Below are 18,745 nucleotides of genomic sequence, written 5' to 3'. Positions count from 1 at the left end.
GTAGATAGAGGAGGAGGTGGTAGAGGAAGTAGATTGGTCTTCTCATTCGACATCTACAAGATGAAAGGAAGTTTAGTTTGTTCGAAATTATTGTTATAATAATTTTTAGCCCCACATGAATTATTAACAAGTTTATGATCCATATTTGGCTTTATGGTGTGTAAAGGGATGTCCTAAAGACACAAAAAAATTATTTAGGTAGGCAATGCAATTTACCAGTTTCAAACTCTTGAAACTCCTAGATCATTTGAGATTCATTGATATTCCATGGCATGTTAATCTCGATTGTGCTCATCTCATGTAACATCCACATCTTTTAAGTATGAATTTTAAAAAGTAGTTGGGATTTTTGGTTGGCCACGATGTGGTTGAAGCATCACCATGACGTGGTAGATCTTTTTGGCTCGATCATCTTTAATAAGTGCCACAACGTGGCGCTATGTTAGCCACGGTGTGACAACCACTTGATGGCAAAACCCCTAATTTTTCGGGTATTTAAAGGAAAGTATGGTCTAGGGTTGTTTACCCTCAGCCTGCATCACTCTCAAACATCATAAAACCTAACCCAAACACCTCGTCGTGATTATTGAGCCCATCTTGTTGCTTGTTGTTGCTTATGAAGGAAGAAGAAGGATTTGGAGGTCTTGTTAGCATCTTGGCAAGCTTTAGGACATCACTTGAGGATTCTCTGGACCTTTGGTATGTGCCAAGATCCAAACTTTATGCTTCTGTATTGCTAGATCTAAGGTTTTGTCCCATTTTCTTCTTGAATGAGCTTGTTGGAGTGGAAGGATTTTGTGACAACAACTTTATGGATCATGTGGGTCCTTTTAAGGACATATTTTGTAGATCTGGAGCTTCTTGGAATTTATTGGTTCTATGCAAGTTTAAGTTCTTTCATCACATGTTTTGACCTAAAAATGGAAGAGACATGCATTGGACATGAATGTCCACAAAGCACCAACTTTTATGTCCCATTTGGTGTATGAAAGCTTTCTGGAATACATGGGTGAGTGACCTTGATGATTAAGAGCTTATTGGTTAAGTTATGCTTCTTGATGTCTATAGGGACTTAGGCTTAGAGTTCTTTTCTTAATAGATAAAGTTGGAAACTTTATCCATCAAGACCTTAGGAAGGATCAACTAGGAACTTTGGAGCCCTTAGACTTGAAAGAAAAAGCTTAACTTGATTAAGTTGTTCAAACTAGTTCCCACGGCATGGCCTTTAGGCTACCACAATGTGGCGACTGGGGATCAGCCGACTTTTTGGCATTTTGTGCCCACGATGTAAGGGTTTGTTGTTGATGTTAGGTCCTACCATTTTGGTTTGGTCCAGGCATATACATGTTAGGCTTTGTTATTCGTTTATTGAGTCTTGATGTATGTAAAACTCACTTAGTTTTAATCCTACTTTAATTATCAAATAACACACAAAAGGCAGTGAACCTATCATGTGACATCCCCAAAATCACGGCCAGAAAAGACCGGTTTTGTTTATACTTTATTTCAAAATCAGAGTTATCTTTTAATAAAAGGGTTGCGGAATTTGTCCCAAAACAATAATATGATAAAGATTTATCAAAAGCATTTCCATAGAAATGTATTTCATTAAAAGACTCGGGATGTCATGTTCGTACAGATCAAAAGTATAAACAATACAATATAAGCCTTACAACATTATTTCATATCTACAGGCCTATATCCGTAATCCCTCGTCCAAAACATCACACCTATGCTCATGCGCCACTACCTGTAATGCATAAAACTGAGTGGGTCAGGCTTGGGAGCCTGGTGAGCACATAGGGTTTTCAACCCACAATAAGTTTATTAATTTCATCAATCAACAATAACCCGATTACCCGTTCCCGTTATCCTCACTTTACGTCCCTAAACACCTATCATAAGGGACCTAGCCTAAGGATCATCATCGGGACGGACACTACTGCTAAGGGGATTCCTCAGCAATAAATGTCCTAATAGGCAACCATGTGGGGGATGGAGTACACCGGTGAACACATCGTTCACAACACCTACAGGTTGCGAGCCTGCTAGTGTTCCACTGGACTGTCTAGAAGAGTCCGTGGTCGTCATCTATACTCCGCTAGATGACTGGATCAACAACAACAACATCGAGGCCTCTCATTATTTTATCACACATCACCTATTACATCTACCCATGTTTTACCCCAACATTTTCGTAGATATAAAATACATATACAGTTTAAATCATTGAAAACATGTATAACAACGTTCATCTAGCATAGATAGCAAGTATTCAGATAATATGCACACATAGCACGTAATTTATATAAAATACTTCATATCTATGTGTAAGTTGAAGGTAACTATGCACTCACCGGAAAAGGTGGTGATTCCGAACTCAGACAACGCTTCGCTTCTTAAAAAGAATTTTTCTTCGACGAAACCTAGTATTATTACCACTAGAGTTTAGTTTATTATTCGTCGAGACTAATTAATAGTCTAGCTATTATTATTATTATATAAGCGTCAAAAAAATACTTATATAACCCATAATAATAGCCCAAGTATTTATTATAAGTTCCTAATAACGTTACTATAATTAAATAAAAGTTATATTAAAAATAGCGTAGGCGTAGCTCACTTACAGCGGGTTTTATAGAAAACCGGGCTTTGCTTGGAGCAGCGTTCCCGAGCCGAAAAGCTCTTCTTCTCAGAGCCTTCGAGCACTCCGGGGCTTCCGCCTCGTGCTAGGGAGGTTCCCTAGGCTTTTCGGGGGATTTCGGGGCTAGAGAGAGGTTCTAGAGAGAGAGAGAGAGAGTAAAGAGAAGAAAGAATGGGAAAGGTGTGAAGAAAATGAGGGTGGGAGAGGTGGTATTTATAGGGTGAAATGTGGCTGAACTTGGTGCCACATGTCACCATCTGGTGGCAAGCCTTGGGGAGAAAGCAATGGCCAAGATTGTGCCACATCACCCATTTTCGCACAGCACACTTCCGACTTCTAAAATCCGTAACTTTCACATACGACCTCCGTTTTTGACGTTCTTTATATCCACGCGTAGGTAATAATAAGATCTACAACTTTCATTTTGACACCGTCAGCTAATTCTCGACCGATCTTAAATTTAACAGTACAAGGGGATTATACTGTTAAACGTCTGCGTAAAATTAATAACTTCTACATACGGACTCTGTTTTTGTCTGTCTTTTTACCGTTGATTTCCTATTAATGAGATCTTCAACTCTCATTTATGTTGCGTAAGCCAAAAACCGCTCGAACTAAAATTCGAGTTTCAGGCCGTGCACTGCTAAGCCGAATCTTAGAAAAATCATAACTTCTTCATACGAAGTCAGATTTGGGCGTTCTTTTTATCGATGTTCTTAGTTTAATATATTCTACGACTTTTGTTTATATTGCTAAGGCTAAAAAGTCTTCTATCGTAAATTCACTATTTACGTCTCCCGGTGTCGTGCCGGTTTTGTCGTAAAACTTCGGCGGGCCATAACTTCTTCGTTATAGCTCGGATTTCGGCATTCTTTATACGCACGGAAACCTTGAGACATATTCTACAACTTTATGTAGAGATATCGGGATTATCTCACACTTTAATTTTGACGCTCATTTTTATTCTTTATTAATTATACATTTATAATTAAATAATAAACACATAAACACACATAATTCACATAATACTCAAATATTTCATATTTATTACTTCAAAAAGAGTTACAATAGTTGACTTAGACTATTATATTGACAAAAATGCTTAGCCCTGAAAACCCGGGCGTTACAATTCTCACCTCCTTAGGATGATTCCGTCCCGGAATCATGCATCAGCAAACAGATGTGGATAGCGACTCATCATGTCATCCTCTGTTTCCCAAGTGAGATTCGGCCCATTCGAATGTTTCCATCGGACTAGCACCAAGTCGACCATCTTGCGTCGTAACTTCTTAGTCTTACGGTCAATAATTGCGTCAGGCTCTTCGATCAGCCTTTTATTCTCATCCATCCTTAATTCCGAGATTGGAATTATGTCGGGAACATCTCCCATGAATTTCCTCAAATAACACACATGGAAGGTGTTATGAATACCATTGAGTTCTTCGGGCAATTCCAGCTTGTAAGCTTGGTTCCCAATCCTCTGAAGAACTTTGAATAGTCCAATAAACCTTGGGCTCAACTTTCCTCGTTTCCCAAATCGTATAAGTCCCTTCCACGGTGAGACTTTAAGTAAAACGAAATCCCCAACTTCGAAGGTTATCGGTCGTCTTTTCTTGTCGGCATAGCTCTTCTGACGATCCTGAGCTGCTAACATTCTTTCCCTAATCACCTTCAATTTCTCAGCAGTCTCATGGACTATCTCGGGGCCCATAAACTGCTTCTCTCCGGCTTCAAGCCAACAAGACGGCGTACGACACTTCTGCCCATACAAGGCTTGATAAGGAGCCAACTTGATGCTTGAGTGAAAACTATTGTTGTAGGAAAATTCTACCAGAGGTAAGTGCTCGTCCCAATTCCCTTGAAATTCGAGGGTACATGCTCTCAGCATATCTTCCAACGTCTGAATCGTTCTTTCACTCTGACCATCAGTTTGCGGATGGTAAGCAGTACTCAAACACAACTTTGTACCCAACTCCTCTTGTAGACTCCTCCAAAACCTTGACGTGAAACGACTATCACGATCTGACACAATCGTAAGAGGGACACCGTGAAGTCTTACAATTTCCTTCACGTAAGCATTTGCGAGCTTATCCATAGACCACTTCTCGTTGGCGGCTATGAAGTGTGCACTCTTGGTGAAACGATCCACGACTACCCAAATCATGTCGTGTCCATTCTTCGTTCTGGGCAGTTTAGTCACAAAATCCATGGTGATGTCTTCCCATTTACCCATGGGTACAGGTAAGGGTTCTAAACTCCCATACGGTTTTTGATGTTGTGCCTTAACCCTCGCACATGTTATGCACTCAGCCACATACTTCGCAACATCGAGCTTCATCGTCGGCCACCAGTAGTAGGGTTTTAGGTCCTTATACATTTTAGTGCTACCGGGATGAATCGAGTACATGGTCTTGTGTGCTTCTTCCATTAGAAGATCTCTTATTCCTCCCGTCTTAGGTACCCAAATTCGATCTTGGAATACATTCAGTCCTCGACTGTTCGTACCGAACACTAACGTTTTTCCCAAACGTTCTTCCTTTCGGTCATTCTTTTCTAAGGCTTCTTCTTGAGCTTTCCTGATACTTTCCACAATCATCGAGACGACTTCAATTCTTAACGCTCTTGGCCTTCTTCTTTCAAGATTGACTTTCCGACTGAGAGCATCAGCAACAATATTTGCTTTACCTGGGTGGTAAAGTATCTCACAGTCGTAGTCCTTGAGAAGTTCTAGCCAGCGTCGTTGCCTCATGTTCAACTCCTTCTGATTAAAGAGATACTGGAGACTCTTATGATCAGTGAAGAGCTTGCACTTCGTGCCGTAGAGGTAATGCCTCCATATCTTTAAGGCGAATACTACCGCTGCCAACTCCAGATCATGAGTGGGGTAGTTCTTTTCGTGCTCTTTCAATTGTCGAGATGCGTATGCTATCACCTTTTCTCTTTGGGTCAGAACACAACCTAACCCGACTCCAGATGCATCACTATAAACTGCGAAATCTTCGACTCCATCGGGTAGAGAAAGTATCGGCGCTTCACATAACTTCTTCTTTAGCTTCTCGAACGCCTCATCATGTTTCTCACTCCATGTATACGTAGCTCCTTTATGGGTCAAAGCTGTTAATGGAGCAGCTATCAAAGAAAAGCCTTGGATAAATCGTCGGTAATATCCGGCTAATCCTAGAAAGCTTCGAATCTCCGTGGGATTCTTCGGACGTTCCCACTTCATTACAGCTTCGATCTTGGCAGGGTCAACCATTATTCCTTCTTGGTTAACAACATGACCCAAGAATTGGACTTCCCGTATCCAAAAGTCGCATTTGGAGAACTTTGCAAAAAGCTTCTCCTTCTTTAACACCTCCAACACTTCTCGTAGATGCTTGCCATGCTCCTCCTGGCTTTTCGAGTAAATGAGAATGTCGTCGATGAACACTATCACAGATTTATCGAGGAATGGTTTACAAACCCTATTCATCAAATCCATGAATGCTGCGGGAGCATTGGTTAGTCCGAACGACATAACCAAGAACTCGTAGTGTCCATATCTTGTTCTGAATGCAGTCTTCTCAATATCCTGCTCTCTCACCTTCAGCTGATGATATCCTGACCTAAGATCGATCTTTGAGAAGTAGCTCGAACCTTGCAGCTGATCGAATAGATCATCAATCCTCGGTAATGGATACTTGTTCTTCACCGTTGCCTTATTCAACTCTCGGTAGTCTATGCACATCCTCATGCTTCCGTCCTTCTTCTTCACGAATAACACCGGAGCTCCCCAGGGTGATGAACTAGGTCGAATGAAACCGCTATCCAACAGCTCCTGAAGTTGCATCATGAGCTCCTTCATCTCCGTCGGTGCTAATCGGTAAGGTGCCTTTGCTATCGGTGTTGTTCCTGGTAATAAGTCTATACGAAATTCTACTTGCCTATCAGGTGGTAATCCAGGAAGATCTTCGGGAAAGACTTCCGGATAATCGCACACAACCGGTATATTCTGCACCTCTTTCTTTTCTTTCTTAGCATCGATTACGAATGCCAAGTACGATGCACATCCCTTGGACAAACATTTCCTAGCTTCCATCAAGGATATGATTCCAGAACTCACTCTGCGTTTGTCCCCGTACACCATAAATGATTCCTTTCCGGGTGGGTTTATCCTAACTATCTTCTTTCGGCATAATATCTCGGCATCGTTGGCGCTAAGCCAATCCATACCCAAAACGATGTCGAAACCGTTTAACTCTATGGGTAATAGTTCCTCCTGGAATTCGTTTCCGTTTAGGTCAATGACGATGTTCCTAATACGATTACTAACAGGTACGAATTTGCCACTGGCAACTTCTACAATTAGGGCGTTATCAAGTTTTTCTACAGGTAATGCTAATTTCGCACTAAATTTATGCGACACAAAGGAGTAGTTGGCTCCGGAATCAAACAGTATATTTGCAGGCAAACCATTTACAAGAAAGGTACCTGAAGCGACGTCTGCTGCCTCCTTTGCAGCCTCGAGCGTCATCTGGAAGGCTCTCGCCTTCGGCTTTGGTGGTATGTTGGGTCTTCCTGCCTCCTTCTTCTTCGGGCAGTCCTTCAAAATGTGCCCTTCTTCATTACACCCATAACAGGCCTTCTGGTTAAGGGTGCATTCGTTGGCATAGTGCCCAGGCTTTCCGCATTTGTAACAAGTGACCCCTCCATCACACTTCCCAGAGTGCTTCTTCTTGCACTTGTCACACCACTTTGCTTCTGATCCTCCTCCTCTCGAACTAGACTTCGAGAATCTACCTTTCTTACCGGACCTCGAGGATCCGTCAAATTTCCGTTTCTCTCCCACTTCCGCTCTCTCCAGACCCTTTTCTCGTATCTGGGTCTCCACATTCTTAGCAGCCCAGATGGCAGCTTTTAGAGTGGTAGTTTGCTTGACCATTGGACCGAAGTCCGCTGGTAATCCGAGGGCAAATTTGTTAACCTTGGAGAGTTCAGTTGGGACGAGGTGAGGAACAAGCTTCATTTTCTCAGTAAAGCTTGCAGCGTATTCAGTAACGCTCATTCTTCCCTTCTTCAGATTATGGAATTCGTTGCTGATCTCCAGAAGATCCTGCTCAGAGCAGTATTGCATCTTCAACTGTACCAGAAAATCCTCCCACGACATTTTGCTTGCTTCACCTTTGGGCATTGAATCAGCTAATAGCTTCCACCAGCTTAGTACTCCAGATTTCAATAGAGTAACTGCAAGAGCAGTCTTCTGCCTATTGCTACACTCGCAACTCTCAAACATTGTCTCCATCTCAGAGATCCAGTTCATGACTTCCACCGGCGTCGGGCTTCCGGATAGACTCGGTGGCTTGGATGCCATGAAATCCTTGTATTTGCATCCACGTCCATCATTTCCTCCATCCTGGCGGTTTTGCCTAACTATCGGTGGGTTGGCTTGACCAATAGTCCCACTGTAGTTTCCTTCTTCAGTCTGCCCTTCGTTCAACTCGGGCTGTTCGAGCCGAATAGTCGCTTCCTCTCGATTTTGCTGGAGCAAACGCCTGGTTTCCTCCATTTGACGATCCAACATTGCCTGGATCATCGCTTGCACTCCGGCCATCGTTATTGGTCCGGCGGCGGCTTCCACAACTGGTATTTGCTCGATCACGGGGGGTTGGTGTCCGTTCCCATTTGCGTTTACGTTTCCGCTACGGGTCCTTACTATCTTGATCTATATACCGAATAAGGTGGATTTAGATCTTTATTTAGGAGAGACGTTTTAAATCGTCCTTATCACTCCGAAACGTTTACATGCTAGTTCTAATATCGTAGTCGTACGTTTAGAATCCTAAACACATAAGGTTCCAGATCCGGTCGGCAACAGACCATAGATCCCGAACAAAATAACAGCATATCATGCATAAAACATTTAGCACATAAAAGCATTTTAGGCACAATTCCTAAAATAAGCTAGTGCTCACACCTCACAATCATCGCTTAGCATTCTAAGTTTAAGTCTAGAAATCCTACAAATTCCTAGTTCGCTTAAACTAATGCTCTGATACCAACTGTGACATCCCCAAAATCACGGCCAGAAAAGACCGGTTTTGTTTATACTTTATTTCAAAATCAGAGTTATCTTTTAATAAAAGGGTTGCGGAATTTGTCCCAAAACAATAATATGATAAAGATTTATCAAAAGCATTTCCATAGAAATGTATTTCATTAAAAGACTCGGGATGTCATGTTCGTACAGATCAAAAGTATAAACAATACAATATAAGCCTTACAACATTATTTCATATCTACAGGCCTATATCCGTAATCCCTCGTCCAAAACATCACACCTATGCTCATGCGCCACTACCTGTAATGCATAAAACTGAGTGGGTCAGGCTTGGGAGCCTGGTGAGCACATAGGGTTTTCAACCCACAATAAGTTTATTAATTTCATCAATCAACAATAACCCGATTACCCGTTCCCGTTATCCTCACTTTACGTCCCTAAACACCTATCATAAGGGACCTAGCCTAAGGATCATCATCGGGACGGACACTACTGCTAAGGGGATTCCTCAGCAATAAATGTCCTAATAGGCAACCATGTGGGGGATGGAGTACACCGGTGAACACATCGTTCACAACACCTACAGGTTGCGAGCCTGCTAGTGTTCCACTGGACTGTCTAGAAGAGTCCGTGGTCGTCATCTATACTCCGCTAGATGACTGGATCAACAACAACAACATCGAGGCCTCTCATTATTTTATCACACATCACCTATTACATCTACCCATGTTTTACCCCAACATTTTCGTAGATATAAAATACATATACAGTTTAAATCATTGAAAACATGTATAACAACGTTCATCTAGCATAGATAGCAAGTATTCAGATAATATGCACACATAGCACGTAATTTATATAAAATACTTCATATCTATGTGTAAGTTGAAGGTAACTATGCACTCACCGGAAAAGGTGGTGATTCCGAACTCAGACAACGCTTCGCTTCTTAAAAAGAATTTTTCTTCGACGAAACCTAGTATTATTACCACTAGAGTTTAGTTTATTATTCGTCGAGACTAATTAATAGTCTAGCTATTATTATTATTATATAAGCGTCAAAAAAATACTTATATAACCCATAATAATAGCCCAAGTATTTATTATAAGTTCCTAATAACGTTACTATAATTAAATAAAAGTTATATTAAAAATAGCGTAGGCGTAGCTCACTTACAGCGGGTTTTATAGAAAACCGGGCTTTGCTTGGAGCAGCGTTCCCGAGCCGAAAAGCTCTTCTTCTCAGAGCCTTCGAGCACTCCGGGGCTTCCGCCTCGTGCTAGGGAGGTTCCCTAGGCTTTTCGGGGGATTTCGGGGCTAGAGAGAGGTTCTAGAGAGAGAGAGAGAGAGTAAAGAGAAGAAAGAATGGGAAAGGTGTGAAGAAAATGAGGGTGGGAGAGGTGGTATTTATAGGGTGAAATGTGGCTGAACTTGGTGCCACATGTCACCATCTGGTGGCAAGCCTTGGGGAGAAAGCAATGGCCAAGATTGTGCCACATCACCCATTTTCGCACAGCACACTTCCGACTTCTAAAATCCGTAACTTTCACATACGACCTCCGTTTTTGACGTTCTTTATATCCACGCGTAGGTAATAATAAGATCTACAACTTTCATTTTGACACCGTCAGCTAATTCTCGACCGATCTTAAATTTAACAGTACAAGGGGATTATACTGTTAAACGTCTGCGTAAAATTAATAACTTCTACATACGGACTCTGTTTTTGTCTGTCTTTTTACCGTTGATTTCCTATTAATGAGATCTTCAACTCTCATTTATGTTGCGTAAGCCAAAAACCGCTCGAACTAAAATTCGAGTTTCAGGCCGTGCACTGCTAAGCCGAATCTTAGAAAAATCATAACTTCTTCATACGAAGTCAGATTTGGGCGTTCTTTTTATCGATGTTCTTAGTTTAATATATTCTACGACTTTTGTTTATATTGCTAAGGCTAAAAAGTCTTCTATCGTAAATTCACTATTTACGTCTCCCGGTGTCGTGCCGGTTTTGTCGTAAAACTTCGGCGGGCCATAACTTCTTCGTTATAGCTCGGATTTCGGCATTCTTTATACGCACGGAAACCTTGAGACATATTCTACAACTTTATGTAGAGATATCGGGATTATCTCACACTTTAATTTTGACGCTCATTTTTATTCTTTATTAATTATACATTTATAATTAAATAATAAACACATAAACACACATAATTCACATAATACTCAAATATTTCATATTTATTACTTCAAAAAGAGTTACAATAGTTGACTTAGACTATTATATTGACAAAAATGCTTAGCCCTGAAAACCCGGGCGTTACAATTCTCACCTCCTTAGGATGATTCCGTCCCGGAATCATGCATCAGCAAACAGATGTGGATAGCGACTCATCATGTCATCCTCTGTTTCCCAAGTGAGATTCGGCCCATTCGAATGTTTCCATCGGACTAGCACCAAGTCGACCATCTTGCGTCGTAACTTCTTAGTCTTACGGTCAATAATTGCGTCAGGCTCTTCGATCAGCCTTTTATTCTCATCCATCCTTAATTCCGAGATTGGAATTATGTCGGGAACATCTCCCATGAATTTCCTCAAATAACACACATGGAAGGTGTTATGAATACCATTGAGTTCTTCGGGCAATTCCAGCTTGTAAGCTTGGTTCCCAATCCTCTGAAGAACTTTGAATAGTCCAATAAACCTTGGGCTCAACTTTCCTCGTTTCCCAAATCGTATAAGTCCCTTCCACGGTGAGACTTTAAGTAAAACGAAATCCCCAACTTCGAAGGTTATCGGTCGTCTTTTCTTGTCGGCATAGCTCTTCTGACGATCCTGAGCTGCTAACATTCTTTCCCTAATCACCTTCAATTTCTCAGCAGTCTCATGGACTATCTCGGGGCCCATAAACTGCTTCTCTCCGGCTTCAAGCCAACAAGACGGCGTACGACACTTCTGCCCATACAAGGCTTGATAAGGAGCCAACTTGATGCTTGAGTGAAAACTATTGTTGTAGGAAAATTCTACCAGAGGTAAGTGCTCGTCCCAATTCCCTTGAAATTCGAGGGTACATGCTCTCAGCATATCTTCCAACGTCTGAATCGTTCTTTCACTCTGACCATCAGTTTGCGGATGGTAAGCAGTACTCAAACACAACTTTGTACCCAACTCCTCTTGTAGACTCCTCCAAAACCTTGACGTGAAACGACTATCACGATCTGACACAATCGTAAGAGGGACACCGTGAAGTCTTACAATTTCCTTCACGTAAGCATTTGCGAGCTTATCCATAGACCACTTCTCGTTGGCGGCTATGAAGTGTGCACTCTTGGTGAAACGATCCACGACTACCCAAATCATGTCGTGTCCATTCTTCGTTCTGGGCAGTTTAGTCACAAAATCCATGGTGATGTCTTCCCATTTACCCATGGGTACAGGTAAGGGTTCTAAACTCCCATACGGTTTTTGATGTTGTGCCTTAACCCTCGCACATGTTATGCACTCAGCCACATACTTCGCAACATCGAGCTTCATCGTCGGCCACCAGTAGTAGGGTTTTAGGTCCTTATACATTTTAGTGCTACCGGGATGAATCGAGTACATGGTCTTGTGTGCTTCTTCCATTAGAAGATCTCTTATTCCTCCCGTCTTAGGTACCCAAATTCGATCTTGGAATACATTCAGTCCTCGACTGTTCGTACCGAACACTAACGTTTTTCCCAAACGTTCTTCCTTTCGGTCATTCTTTTCTAAGGCTTCTTCTTGAGCTTTCCTGATACTTTCCACAATCATCGAGACGACTTCAATTCTTAACGCTCTTGGCCTTCTTCTTTCAAGATTGACTTTCCGACTGAGAGCATCAGCAACAATATTTGCTTTACCTGGGTGGTAAAGTATCTCACAGTCGTAGTCCTTGAGAAGTTCTAGCCAGCGTCGTTGCCTCATGTTCAACTCCTTCTGATTAAAGAGATACTGGAGACTCTTATGATCAGTGAAGAGCTTGCACTTCGTGCCGTAGAGGTAATGCCTCCATATCTTTAAGGCGAATACTACCGCTGCCAACTCCAGATCATGAGTGGGGTAGTTCTTTTCGTGCTCTTTCAATTGTCGAGATGCGTATGCTATCACCTTTTCTCTTTGGGTCAGAACACAACCTAACCCGACTCCAGATGCATCACTATAAACTGCGAAATCTTCGACTCCATCGGGTAGAGAAAGTATCGGCGCTTCACATAACTTCTTCTTTAGCTTCTCGAACGCCTCATCATGTTTCTCACTCCATGTATACGTAGCTCCTTTATGGGTCAAAGCTGTTAATGGAGCAGCTATCAAAGAAAAGCCTTGGATAAATCGTCGGTAATATCCGGCTAATCCTAGAAAGCTTCGAATCTCCGTGGGATTCTTCGGACGTTCCCACTTCATTACAGCTTCGATCTTGGCAGGGTCAACCATTATTCCTTCTTGGTTAACAACATGACCCAAGAATTGGACTTCCCGTATCCAAAAGTCGCATTTGGAGAACTTTGCAAAAAGCTTCTCCTTCTTTAACACCTCCAACACTTCTCGTAGATGCTTGCCATGCTCCTCCTGGCTTTTCGAGTAAATGAGAATGTCGTCGATGAACACTATCACAGATTTATCGAGGAATGGTTTACAAACCCTATTCATCAAATCCATGAATGCTGCGGGAGCATTGGTTAGTCCGAACGACATAACCAAGAACTCGTAGTGTCCATATCTTGTTCTGAATGCAGTCTTCTCAATATCCTGCTCTCTCACCTTCAGCTGATGATATCCTGACCTAAGATCGATCTTTGAGAAGTAGCTCGAACCTTGCAGCTGATCGAATAGATCATCAATCCTCGGTAATGGATACTTGTTCTTCACCGTTGCCTTATTCAACTCTCGGTAGTCTATGCACATCCTCATGCTTCCGTCCTTCTTCTTCACGAATAACACCGGAGCTCCCCAGGGTGATGAACTAGGTCGAATGAAACCGCTATCCAACAGCTCCTGAAGTTGCATCATGAGCTCCTTCATCTCCGTCGGTGCTAATCGGTAAGGTGCCTTTGCTATCGGTGTTGTTCCTGGTAATAAGTCTATACGAAATTCTACTTGCCTATCAGGTGGTAATCCAGGAAGATCTTCGGGAAAGACTTCCGGATAATCGCACACAACCGGTATATTCTGCACCTCTTTCTTTTCTTTCTTAGCATCGATTACGAATGCCAAGTACGATGCACATCCCTTGGACAAACATTTCCTAGCTTCCATCAAGGATATGATTCCAGAACTCACTCTGCGTTTGTCCCCGTACACCATAAATGATTCCTTTCCGGGTGGGTTTATCCTAACTATCTTCTTTCGGCATAATATCTCGGCATCGTTGGCGCTAAGCCAATCCATACCCAAAACGATGTCGAAACCGTTTAACTCTATGGGTAATAGTTCCTCCTGGAATTCGTTTCCGTTTAGGTCAATGACGATGTTCCTAATACGATTACTAACAGGTACGAATTTGCCACTGGCAACTTCTACAATTAGGGCGTTATCAAGTTTTTCTACAGGTAATGCTAATTTCGCACTAAATTTATGCGACACAAAGGAGTAGTTGGCTCCGGAATCAAACAGTATATTTGCAGGCAAACCATTTACAAGAAAGGTACCTGAAGCGACGTCTGCTGCCTCCTTTGCAGCCTCGAGCGTCATCTGGACGGCAAATTAAATTAAAAACTAATTCTATCTAAGTTGATTAAGAAATAGGGGTTTTTCTCTAGTTTTACAAGACTAGAAACTTACTAACTATAACTAATTTAAGACTAGAAAATAAAATTTTAACTAGATTCAATAATTGGAAAGGAACTTCTGTTTAGTTCAACTCGGTTAACTCTATGGTTGATTTCAAGGTAATAGTGCAATGGATTAATTCTTTCGTTGGTTACCGATTCAAGTGATTAGGTTCATGTTCACTACCCTAATCCTTAGCAAATAAACTAACTCAAACAGTGGCCAATTGCTTAATTTAATTATATTTACTAGATTAATTATTCGGGTTAAGTTAGACTTGCAATAGCTAATTAATTTATTATTCTTAATTAACCTCTTGTTTGATGGTCATCTTACAAGCTTGCACATGCATTTACTCAATTTTCTTATTAATTCTAGTTTCATATTTATTAATCCTAGACATATAGTATAGTGGTCACATATCATATGAGGTTGATAATTAATAGATGTTCATGCTATTCAATTATCTTCCTATTAACAGCAAATTAATTATTATTCATACACAAGGTTCTTTAGCAAGCTAAAATAACAAAAATTCACCAACTTGGAATTAATCCTACCAATCAATCAAACCATATTGTCAACTTTGTATTCCCAAACAGAAGTCTAAAGATTTTAGTTCATAATTAAAGTAAATAACAGCAAACAAACAAGTTCAAGTTGCTTAATCATATTGACAAAACAAAAGAATAAGTAGAATGATGAAATTGTGCCTTAATTACTCCCGGAATTGAATTCTAGCTTTCTTTGTCGACTTCTAGGGTTCTTCTGGCTTCTTTATTGCAGCAAAGCACTTCTGAAACTTCCCAGAATTTTTTTCTTATCGATCTGTGGAGTTATCTTTAAATAAGCGATCCGACTCGTCGAGTCAAGTGGTGACTCGCCGAGTCCCTCTCACATTCTCCGTATTGCGATAACTATCTGGAACTCCGACTCATTATCCTTCTGATTCCTCGACCGGACTCGTCGAGTCAAGGCTCGACTCGCCGAGTAGAAGCCTTTTTTAGGTGTTTTTCTTCTTCATTCCACTCTCGAGCTCCTAACCGCTTCTCCTGCTTCCTTTCGCTTCCGAGCTTCATCTTTGGACTGAAAAACATAATTTAACACTTTTAAGTACCTTTTGTCCATAATATGCGATAATTAAGCTAATATATGAATAAAAAACTATACTTAATACACACTAAATATGCACATATCAAGTCTTACTATGGGTTTTCGGTTAGGGTTGGACCAAAATCAGTCTTGATTTCGGCCCTTAGGCATGTTGGGATTAGGGTTTCCTTGTATAATCGTGTTCCTTATATAAGGAGACTTATATGGCCGGTTCTAAGTTAGTTTTGCTATCATATCACTATGAAGGCCAACCATTGTGAAGATCTCCATTGTACTAGACGATTTCATCAATATAATCATGTGCATTTGGTTGATTACTTGTTTGTTCTTGATTTACTTTGCATTGATCCCGTCCTTGCTTAGTGATTTAGATTGATCACTAGTTGGTTCATGTTTTTGGGACTTTGAATTGGTATCAGAGCCAATCTAGTGTCAACCGTGTTCAAGAACATCACGATCAAATTTGGTTGTTTTAATTCTTTAAGCTTTTAATCGAAAACTATTTAAGTTTGTTATTAGAAATCGTTCACTATTGCTATTGTGATCTTGGTGTTCATCGAGGTTCTAGACAATCTTCTTCGGGTTTTTTAGGGGCATCAAATCTTGAAAATGTCATTTTTTTGGCAACAGAATAAAAAATCTATTTGAAATCGCCATTTTCGGTGGAACTGGGTGTTTTGGGTGGCACATCTCCTATTCTCAATTAGGGTGGCGGCACGCTATAGTTATCGGTCAAGGTTCATCGTTTAAAAAAAGGTCAAAGTCAACCTGGTTTTCGGTCAACTTCTTGACCGCAAATCACCAGTTTACGGGCATCGTTTTCGGCCAAAATCTATTGCTTTTGGTCAACCTCATATGCTGACTTTCTGAGTTTTTGGTCTGACATTCTTTGACTTGTTGGACACATTTAATTTTAATCTATTAAAATGGAACCTCAACACAAGGCCTTACATCATGAATTGGATTCAATTATGGGAACCACTACAAGAACTCCATGTCTTTTATCAGCTAATGGGTTTCTAGAATGGAAGTACAGGATTGAAAAGTACATTAAGATGAAAGATGTTAAGATATGGAGAAGCATCCTTAGAGGTCCGATTAGAACTACCACAACACTGGAAAATGATAAAGTGGTTGAAAAACCGTGGAGAATTACACTGATGAGGACTTTGAGAAGGTTGAGGAACAAGAAAAGGCGCTTGCAACTTTGACCATGGCATTTTCCCCTAACATCGCACAAGGATTCAGGGAATATGATTTTGCAAAGGCTCTTGGGAAGCCTTGATAGAAGTTTATGAAGGAAACGATGATATGAAACAGATCAGACAAGATATGCTCCGCAAAAGGTTCAATATGTTCAACCACATCCTTGGGGAGACTCTTCTCACTACTGAAATGAGGTTCTCTCTTGCTGAGATTATGGCTATCATCAAGGCCTGTTATTTGGATGATAAGCAGCATGATATAAATCACGTGAATTCCTACTCCACAGCAAACCAGGGAATCTCATCAAATAATGCTTTTTCATTATTCTCAGTTCCACAAAATCATGTTATTCCTCCTCCTATGCCTTATCAACATCCATATTCCAGAAGTTCTTCAGGGTAAAACTCAAAGGCTCCAGCCACAATTTCAAATCCCAAGGAAGCTGAAGAAAACATGGCATTATCTTCTAGCCTTGTGAACTGTTATAATGCTTTCCTAGCAGGAGACTTACCTCCTCAAATCTCATTTGCAGATCTTGATCAAATTCATCCAGAAGATGTGGAAGAGATGGATATCAGTTGGCAAATTGCAATGGATGTGTTCAGGGCTAAGCAGTTTGCTAAGAAGATAGGGAAGAACAATTGCAGTATGAACGGGGACAAGAAGGTAGGGTTCAACAAAGGCAAGCTTAGGTTTTTTAATTGTCACGAGCCAGGTCACTTTGCTCGTGATTTCCCAAAGCAGGACAGAAGGGAGAATCCTGATAGGACGTTGGTGCCAGTTGTGAATAATAGAGGAGCTGCCCCCAACAATGAAACTGCAAACCTGGTAGTGGTGGCTCAGACTTTTGATTGGGAGGACCAGATTCAAGCGTTGAACATTACATGGCATAATACTACAAATCTAACACAGATAAGTGAGCTCCCTGATGAAGATGTTGAAACGAAGATGATGCAGTTGCAATTTGCTTTTTTAGTCTCCACCACTCCTGAAACAAAAGAGGTCAGTGAAGTTTTTTATTCTCAAAATTATATGGATACTATTAAACTTCTTCGTGATCAAATTGATATATTACGTAGATAAAATAAGGACCTTAGGTACGAAGGCTATACTCTCAGAAAGGCCCAAAACCTCTAAAAATCAACTAAAGGCCAAGATAAGAGACTTTAGACAGCTTCAGGAAGACCATAGTAACAAATTGGAGAACTATAACTATGTTAAGAGAGAGCTTGCCAGCTTGACTGATGAGCTTGACACATTGAAGACTAGATTTGAAAATGCATATTTTAACTTCAAAAAGTTTGATGTGTCAAGTAAGACAATTGAGACCATGATAGAAAAACAGTTAAAATGGCAGGACAAAAAGAAAGTAGTTCTAGGGTATGACAGTGTTTCTCCTCATTTTAATCATAATTACACCTCTATCTCTATGACTAAAGAAGAAATGGACAGAGAAGCACGCCTTCAGTATGGAAAACATGTTGTCGTTGTGCCAGATAATAGATCTAGGGTGAACGATACTAATGTCTCTACATCATATGCAGATTCATCCATAGCACAAGACGAACAGGAAGCTAGAGGAAGTGTTTTTTTATAATGATCTTGCTTTAAAAGCTGATTCTTTGGAAAATGTTTCTAGTTTAAAAACTATTGTTTTTGTATTTGCTTCTACTTCTTTGAAAACTGATACTTTAGTTTCTAATGATTCTGGTTAGAAAACTCTTTTTGTTGAATGTTTAAATAGTGCTCCTTTGAAAACTGATAATCTTACTGTTTTTGATAAATGTACTGATGTGATTGAGAAATCTAATGCTAATGGACCTGCCACTAGCAAATACATGTCACCTAAGCCGTTCAAACAGACTGAGCCATGCAAGTGTGCTTGTGGAAACAATAAAGGACACGACAAGGACACTGAACCAAGAACGAGTGATACCAGTTTCTACCTAAAGAAAAATAG

The sequence above is a fragment of the Lactuca saligna genome, chromosome 9 (genome assembly GCF_052625555.1).
Source record: "Lactuca saligna cultivar CGN05327 chromosome 9, ASM5262555v1, whole genome shotgun sequence".
Lineage (NCBI taxonomy): Eukaryota > Viridiplantae > Streptophyta > Magnoliopsida > Asterales > Asteraceae > Lactuca > Lactuca saligna.
The sequence above is the reverse complement of the archived record's forward strand: the minus strand, read 5'-3'. Positions refer to the sequence as shown.